We start from the raw sequence: 6,723 nt of genomic DNA on the forward strand, positions 1-6,723 counted from the left end.
TTTTCTATTTCTTTGTCTCCCATATATGGGAACACACACAAACATGTAGTCTGACTAAGTGCTCTCGGTTTACAAGGTCATGAGGGATGTTGTCATGTAGGTGCAGAGCCAGGTTACTTTGAAGTTTTGTGGGATTTGGGGGGCTTTTTTCCTCCTTTCCTCTTTTTTTCCTCTTTAAGGAGGGGACCCTACCACACTATGTTTTGAGGTAGACTGTTATACAGAAAAAGCTAACTGATTCACAGTTCCTGACTCAGCTTTATCCTTAACATATTATACGATTTTTAGGAAATTTATTTGGACTCATTTTATTATGTTTTAAATGAAAACGTTAGATTTTATGATTACCAAGGTTCTGTTCAGGTTATTGTTGTAATTTATGATGATATATAGAAAATATATATTGCAGAAATAGCAAAACAAACCAATGCTACTAAATACATAAAAATACTCACTATTCCTTAATTTTCAGATATAGGAGCCAACAGTGTTCTTCCACCTTATATGGTCACATTTATCTCGTGTCAAGACTATGTATGTTTTGTTCTACTTTCATGATTACCTTCACAAATGCTTAGATCAAAATCCTCCAAAACATTTGCTTAAATCAAATCTAAACAATAAATTCTTTGTAATAGGAAGAGGTCTCTACATTATAAGATGATTTAGATTAGAATAGCTCTGCTAGACCAAGTATTGTTCTTCCAAAACGTGTCTCATGAAAGTAATATTGAGTCATAGCCTTAAAATTCAATCTCTTCAGAGATTTTCAAGAATCAGATTGATCTGAAAAAAAGCAAATAAATAATAAACACAGTCAGAAACTAAAATCAGACTTACTGGTTATATAGTAAAATTCAAAATTAACTTGGAACTATCAGTGCCCCCAAATATTGGGAACCTAGAAAAAAAAGTTATAGGAATACTGGGTTGCCAAGGCAATGCCAGCCATGTAAATCTGAATTACCCAGCATTTCTTCCAAAAGAACAATAGAGAACAATAAAACAATATAGAAACAATAAAACAAATGAAACTATACAAAACCCATGCCTTCAGCATAATTAGAAGACAAAGAACATTCAAACTTCAAGTTTCGGAGAAGGCAAACTGATAAAACAGATACCAATACACTCTCTCCCATGCTTCTACCTCAAGTCTTCATGGAGAGGAAGGACAGTTCCAGAAAAAGTGTCTTATGTTTATTTTTGAAAGAGAGAGAGACAGAAACAGAGTGCCAGCAGGGGAGAGTTAAAGAGAGAGGGAGACACAGAATCCGAAGCAGGCTCCAGGCTTGGAGCTGTCAGCACAGAGCCCGACGCAGGGCTCAAACTCACGAACTGCAAGATCATGACTTGAGCTGAAGTTGGACTGTTAGCCAACTGCGCCACCCAGGTGCCCCAAGAAAGGGTTGTTTTTTTTTTTTAACTCAGACTAAATGGGATATAGTAAAATTCTTACATCTGAATAGAATGTTACGGAACCTTGAAAATCTCATTTTAGTTGTTTATATCACTGTTTGCCATCTGTAAAAATTCAGTCTAGAAAAACTAAGAGAAAAAACCTGTACACATTCTTTAATAATAACTCATGGTCTTGAGTATTATAAAAATAAACATTATGTAATTATAAAACTATTGGATTCTTGCCTGAGGCTGATTAATCTTAGAACACCAGACAAGGTGTAAATGAAGCCATGGCCAAGGGTCAGTTCTTATGAAGGCCATTCAGGGTCACTGTGTTTCATGACAGTGACCTGACCCCTCACTCCAGCTGGTGACAAGGGGGACAAAGCAAGATAGAGGTAGAAACAGTCCTAGTGAGAGCAGTGGAGTGGCACTGCTTTTCCATATAAAGGAAAACATATTATTAGGTCATGGCTGACATTTAGTAGGTAATTCACTCAAATGACTTACCACTTCATACCCTGTAATTTGGTGTGATTCTTCTTTACATTGCACACTGAACAGATGCACATTTCCCATTTACATTCAAAATGACAGCAAATTTTTTTTCTACCAATATGGCTCTTGTGAAGGATAAGGAAAGAGAAGGCGAGTGTTCTAGGGAACCACACAGATCTCTGGCCCTGGTGTCTCAGCATTCCTCTGCTCGGTCTGCCCTCTGTGCCTCTATAAACCCCTTCTCTATAGTCCCTTTATGTCTCTTGCTGTTCTTTCCTCTCTCAGCCCCTAAAACTGTGAATGTACTTATCACTTAATAGCTAGTGATGGATACATGTTAAATAGACAGATTTTAATATGAAGAATCTGAAGAGATCATCCAATTCCCAGGCATGAGAAAGATGACCCTTCTCTCTTTCTCTCACTGTAACTCATGTCATCTCCCATCCATCCATTAAAGGTTTGCTGTGATATTTAAATGTATTTTTGAAGTATAAAAGAAATACATAGACCCTAGATAACTAATTCCCATTTTCCCCCATTCCTTTTCCCCAACTCACCTCCACTTTACCCAGAGCTCTCCTCTCCTTGAAAACAAATTTTGGGGGTGCCTGGGTGGCTCAGTTGGTTAAGCGTCCGACTTCAGCTCAAGTCATGATCTCACAGTTCGTGGGTTCGAGCCCTGCATCGGGTTCTGTGCTGACAGCTACCCCAAGGCCTGGAGCCTGCTTCAGATTTTGTGTCTCGCTCTCTCTCTGACCCTCCCCTGCTCACGCTGCCTCTCTCTCTCTCTCAGAAATAAATAAAAGTATTTTTTAAAAAAGTATAAAAAAAGAAAACAAATTTTGAAGAATGCTCTTGAGGGATGTATAATAAATACCCTATTGATTGTTAAATTGACCTTTAAAACATTTTTTAAAGGGGCGCCTGGGTGGCTTAGTCGGTTAAGCATTCGACTTTCGCTTAGGTCATGATCTCGCGGTTCGTGGGTTCGAGCCCTGTGTCAGGCTCTGTGCTGACTGCCAGCTCAGAGCCTGGAGCCTATTTCAGAGTCTGTGTCTCCCTCTCTCTCTGACCCTTCCCTGCTCACGCTGTCTCTCTCTCTCTCCTAGAAATAAATAAAAATATTTTAAAAAATAAATAAATAAATAAAACATTTTTTAAAATGTGGACACATACCCTTTGTTCTCATGGCTTTTCATCTTCATATGAGTATGACCAGTAATATTTAACCATCTAAAGTTTAAACCTTCTCTGAGGATTAAGTTGAAGGCTTGAAAGTCTTCTTTCAGAAGATAAAAAAACAATAACAAGAGTCCCTCTTCCATCAAGCATTTTTTATAAAGAAATTAACATCCTCAAGTTTAGTAAAAAAAACTGATTCAAAGGAGAATTGATTGCTGCAGATGGTCCTCAAATTCTGTTGCAACTTTGGAAACATTCTTCCCAACTAACCAAAAATGATTAGTCTAATATGAAAAAATTGGAACTCAGTTTTGCCATAGAAAACATAGCAAGAGACAAGACCTTGCATTTCTGCAGAGCTGAAACAGAAAGAATAGCACTACATTAAAATATTTGGCACTATATTAAAATAAAGGCACCACATTAAAATATTTGTCAATTGTGCAGTTGGTCATATTATTGTTGGCAACTATTTGCTCCCTACCCTGCAAGAGAATTACACACCTTTGTTGTCTGCCCTGATTCCTGCGAGGCGGAGCAAATCTCACTGCCCATAGTCAGACTTGGTCATGGACCTGATTGGCCAATAAATGTCAACAGAAATGACAGTGTGCTTACTCCAAGCAGGAGCTTGTTTAAGAGGCCTGCTCTTGCTTTTTAATCTCTACCTAAAGAATAGTATATCCTTGAAGGAATGGTCCATTAGCCTGGATTCCAAAAGGAAGACTCATGGAAAAGATCCACATGGAACAGAGCCTTGGCCACAGCTGCAACTGCAGGCAGCCAACAGCAACAGGGGCAAGCTTCTACCCATCCACAGAGGACATGCATGTTATATGCCCCTGAGATTTGGGGGGTGCTTTTTATCACAGAGCAGATGATTAATACAACAAACAAATCATGATGTGTTTATCCCAAGAATGGGAGACTAGGTTTCTGTGTTCTAGAAAAAAAGGAAAAAGAAATGAACGTTTACAGAACATTTGCTCAAGGCCAACTACTGTTCTAGAAGTTTTCAGGAAATTGTCTCCAACCAGATGCCCAGAAAAACCTCTTGGGCCTCATCTATGACCTCTAAGTAAGTTTCCAGAGCTGGCATTCTATTATGAGTTCCTTACTGAAGCCATTCTGAAAAGTAAAATTTACTACAATAATTTATAGTCACGACATTATAAGAGAATGGATAACTGACCAAGATTAATCGCTATGTTTTTTTCACAATATGACTGATGTTTTAATGTACCACCGATTATTAACAGAGAAAATCTAGTTCACTAATGCTTGAAACTTTTTATTTCAAAACCATTTTTATTTCCTATATTCACCTACTTATTACCTAACTACCAAAAATGTTAGATTCTTCCATTTTTAAGGGCAAACTCCACTTAAATTTTAGCTTCCTTTTATACTGTCATGAATTTCAGTAAGGCGACTATAAACATAATGATAATAATGTGAATCTCACTAGTAATTTATCTGTTCCAAAAGTTTATAAGTGATAATAGAGCTATAACCAAAAGATGTCAAGTCATCAGAGTCTAGTATTATTAAAGATCAATAGCATCATCATAAATGAGACACAGGCACTGTTCTGGGAAGGGATATACATCAGGAGCTTGATAAATGGACTTCAAACAAAGAGTGGAAATAATTTATCCAGACAAAAATAAAACTTTTAAAGGCTAGCAAAGTCAAATATAATATTCTAAAACAAAATTTTCCTATGCTTCTTCTGATTTGAAAAAAATAATTGTAGAGAGATACCATATATACCCTCTAGTGATATTAATATTTTAAACCATTTTATTGAACATTTTAACTATATACCTGTTGGATAGAACAAGATATCTATAAACATGCCAATCTTTTTAGTTCTAAGCAAAGAATAAGATGTTGGACAAGAATTGGAAACAATATTTAACAATATTAAAAAATATATATATGAAGGCTATTTTTTTCCCAAAGTACATTATTAAAATTCACTGCTATGGGCACTCATTTAACACATGCACTGTTATATCTGTATATGAAAAAGGCACAGACTAGAAAATAAAAAAGGTAAGTTTAGGTAAGGGGATTATGGGTGATTTGTTTTATTTATCTTTTATTTTTATAATAATATTTTAATTTTTTATTTTTAAACATTTTTAATGTTCATTTATTTTTGAGAGATAGAGAGAGAGACAGAGCATGAGTCAGGGAGGAGCAGAGAGAGAGGGAGACACAGAATCCAAAGCAGGCTCCAGGCTCTGAGCTGTCAGCACAGAGCCCAATGCAGGGCTCAAACCCATGAACCATGAGATCATGACCTGAGCCGAAGTCGGACACTTAACTGACTGAGCCACTCAGGTGCCCCTATAATAATATTTTAAACAGTTACAAATAAATGCTGCTACTGGAATTTAATTATATGCTAATTTTAATATCCTATTTATGTATGTTAATTTTAGTAAATCTAAGCAATCCATGCTCTTTTCAGAAAACATATACATCACAAGGAAGTAAAAAAAAAAAAAAAAGCATCCATAATCCTACAAAAATTCTAAATTCTTTGAGTCTTTTCTGTGCATATTTATATGAATAGAGGGAAGAAACAAAGTTCCACTTCAAGGAAAGAATGATGCATGGTTTCAGAATAGCCATCTTATTGAGAAAAACTGAAAGATCGACACAGTGTTTTAAAATACATATTTGAGGGGCGCCTAACTCTTGTTTTCAGCTCAGATTATGATCTCACAGTTCATGAGTTCAAGCCCCATTTCAGGCTCTGTGCTGACAGCAAGGAGACTGCTTGAGATTCTCTCTCTCCCTCTCTGTTTCCCCCTCCCCCATTAATACTCACCTTTTCTCTCTCTCTCTCTCTCTCTCAAAATAAATAAATAAACTTTTAAAAAATGAAATAAAATATATATTTGAAATATATGTTGGCCTCAAAGAACTACCAAGGCAGTGAGAAGAGGTGAGACCAAGATTTAAGAGAAGAGGGAAACCAAGAGGGGTAATTCCAGAACTTAGGGCACTTTTCCCCTTGAGGTAAATTGCCAGTTCTGAAAATGAAAACCACAAATGAGAGGCTAAGGAAGTGAGCACAATTTTCTTCACACTCACAGAAGTAGAGGAATAAAAACTTGAGTACAAGGCATGCCAACAAGGAGGGACTCAGTAAATACCCTGAACTTTCAGTGAGATTTTGAAACGGCCTAAGTAGAATTAGGAACAGAACAGTCCTCACAAGAACTGAAGCTCAGGGGCACCTGGGTGGCTCAGTCGGTTGGGCGTCCGACTTCGGCTCAGGTCATGATCTCGCAGTTCGTGGGTTCGAGCCCCGTGTCGGGCTCTGTGCTGACAGCTCAGAGCCTGGAGCTTGTTTCAGATTCTGTGTCTCCCTCTCTCTCTGACCCTCCCCTGCTCACGCTGTGTCTCTGTCTCTCAGAAATATATATATAAAATATTAAAAAAAAAAAAAGAACTGAAGCTCAGTTTGAATCTAGTCTCAGTTTCTGATGGGATGAAATTGATTCTGTCTCAATAAGCTGTATACAAGAGCCAGAGGAAATCTTCCCGGGACAAAAAACATCACCTAGAGCCTCAAATTATCTCTAAAATTTTCATAAATAATATCTGGCCTTCAATCAA

At 37.1% G+C, this 6,723-nt stretch overlaps 1 long non-coding RNA gene across 2 annotated transcripts in view; it reads right to left on the reverse strand.

Annotated features, from left to right (window-relative positions):
• LOC120248284 overlaps positions 1–716 on the reverse strand; it is a 45,321-nt gene extending 44,605 nt beyond the window's left edge. For both annotated transcript variants that reach the window (XR_005532544.1, XR_005532545.1), the window contains exon 1: positions 456–716. This is a non-coding gene — a long non-coding RNA (uncharacterized LOC120248284). The remainder of the gene's footprint in view (positions 1–455) is intronic.
• Between the last annotated feature and the right edge of the window lie 6,007 nt (positions 717–6,723).

This window comes from Hyaena hyaena, unplaced genomic scaffold (genome assembly GCF_003009895.1).
Source record: "Hyaena hyaena isolate Hyena2069 unplaced genomic scaffold, ASM300989v1 scaffold_572, whole genome shotgun sequence".
In the NCBI taxonomy this organism is placed as follows: Eukaryota; Metazoa; Chordata; class Mammalia; order Carnivora; family Hyaenidae; genus Hyaena; species Hyaena hyaena.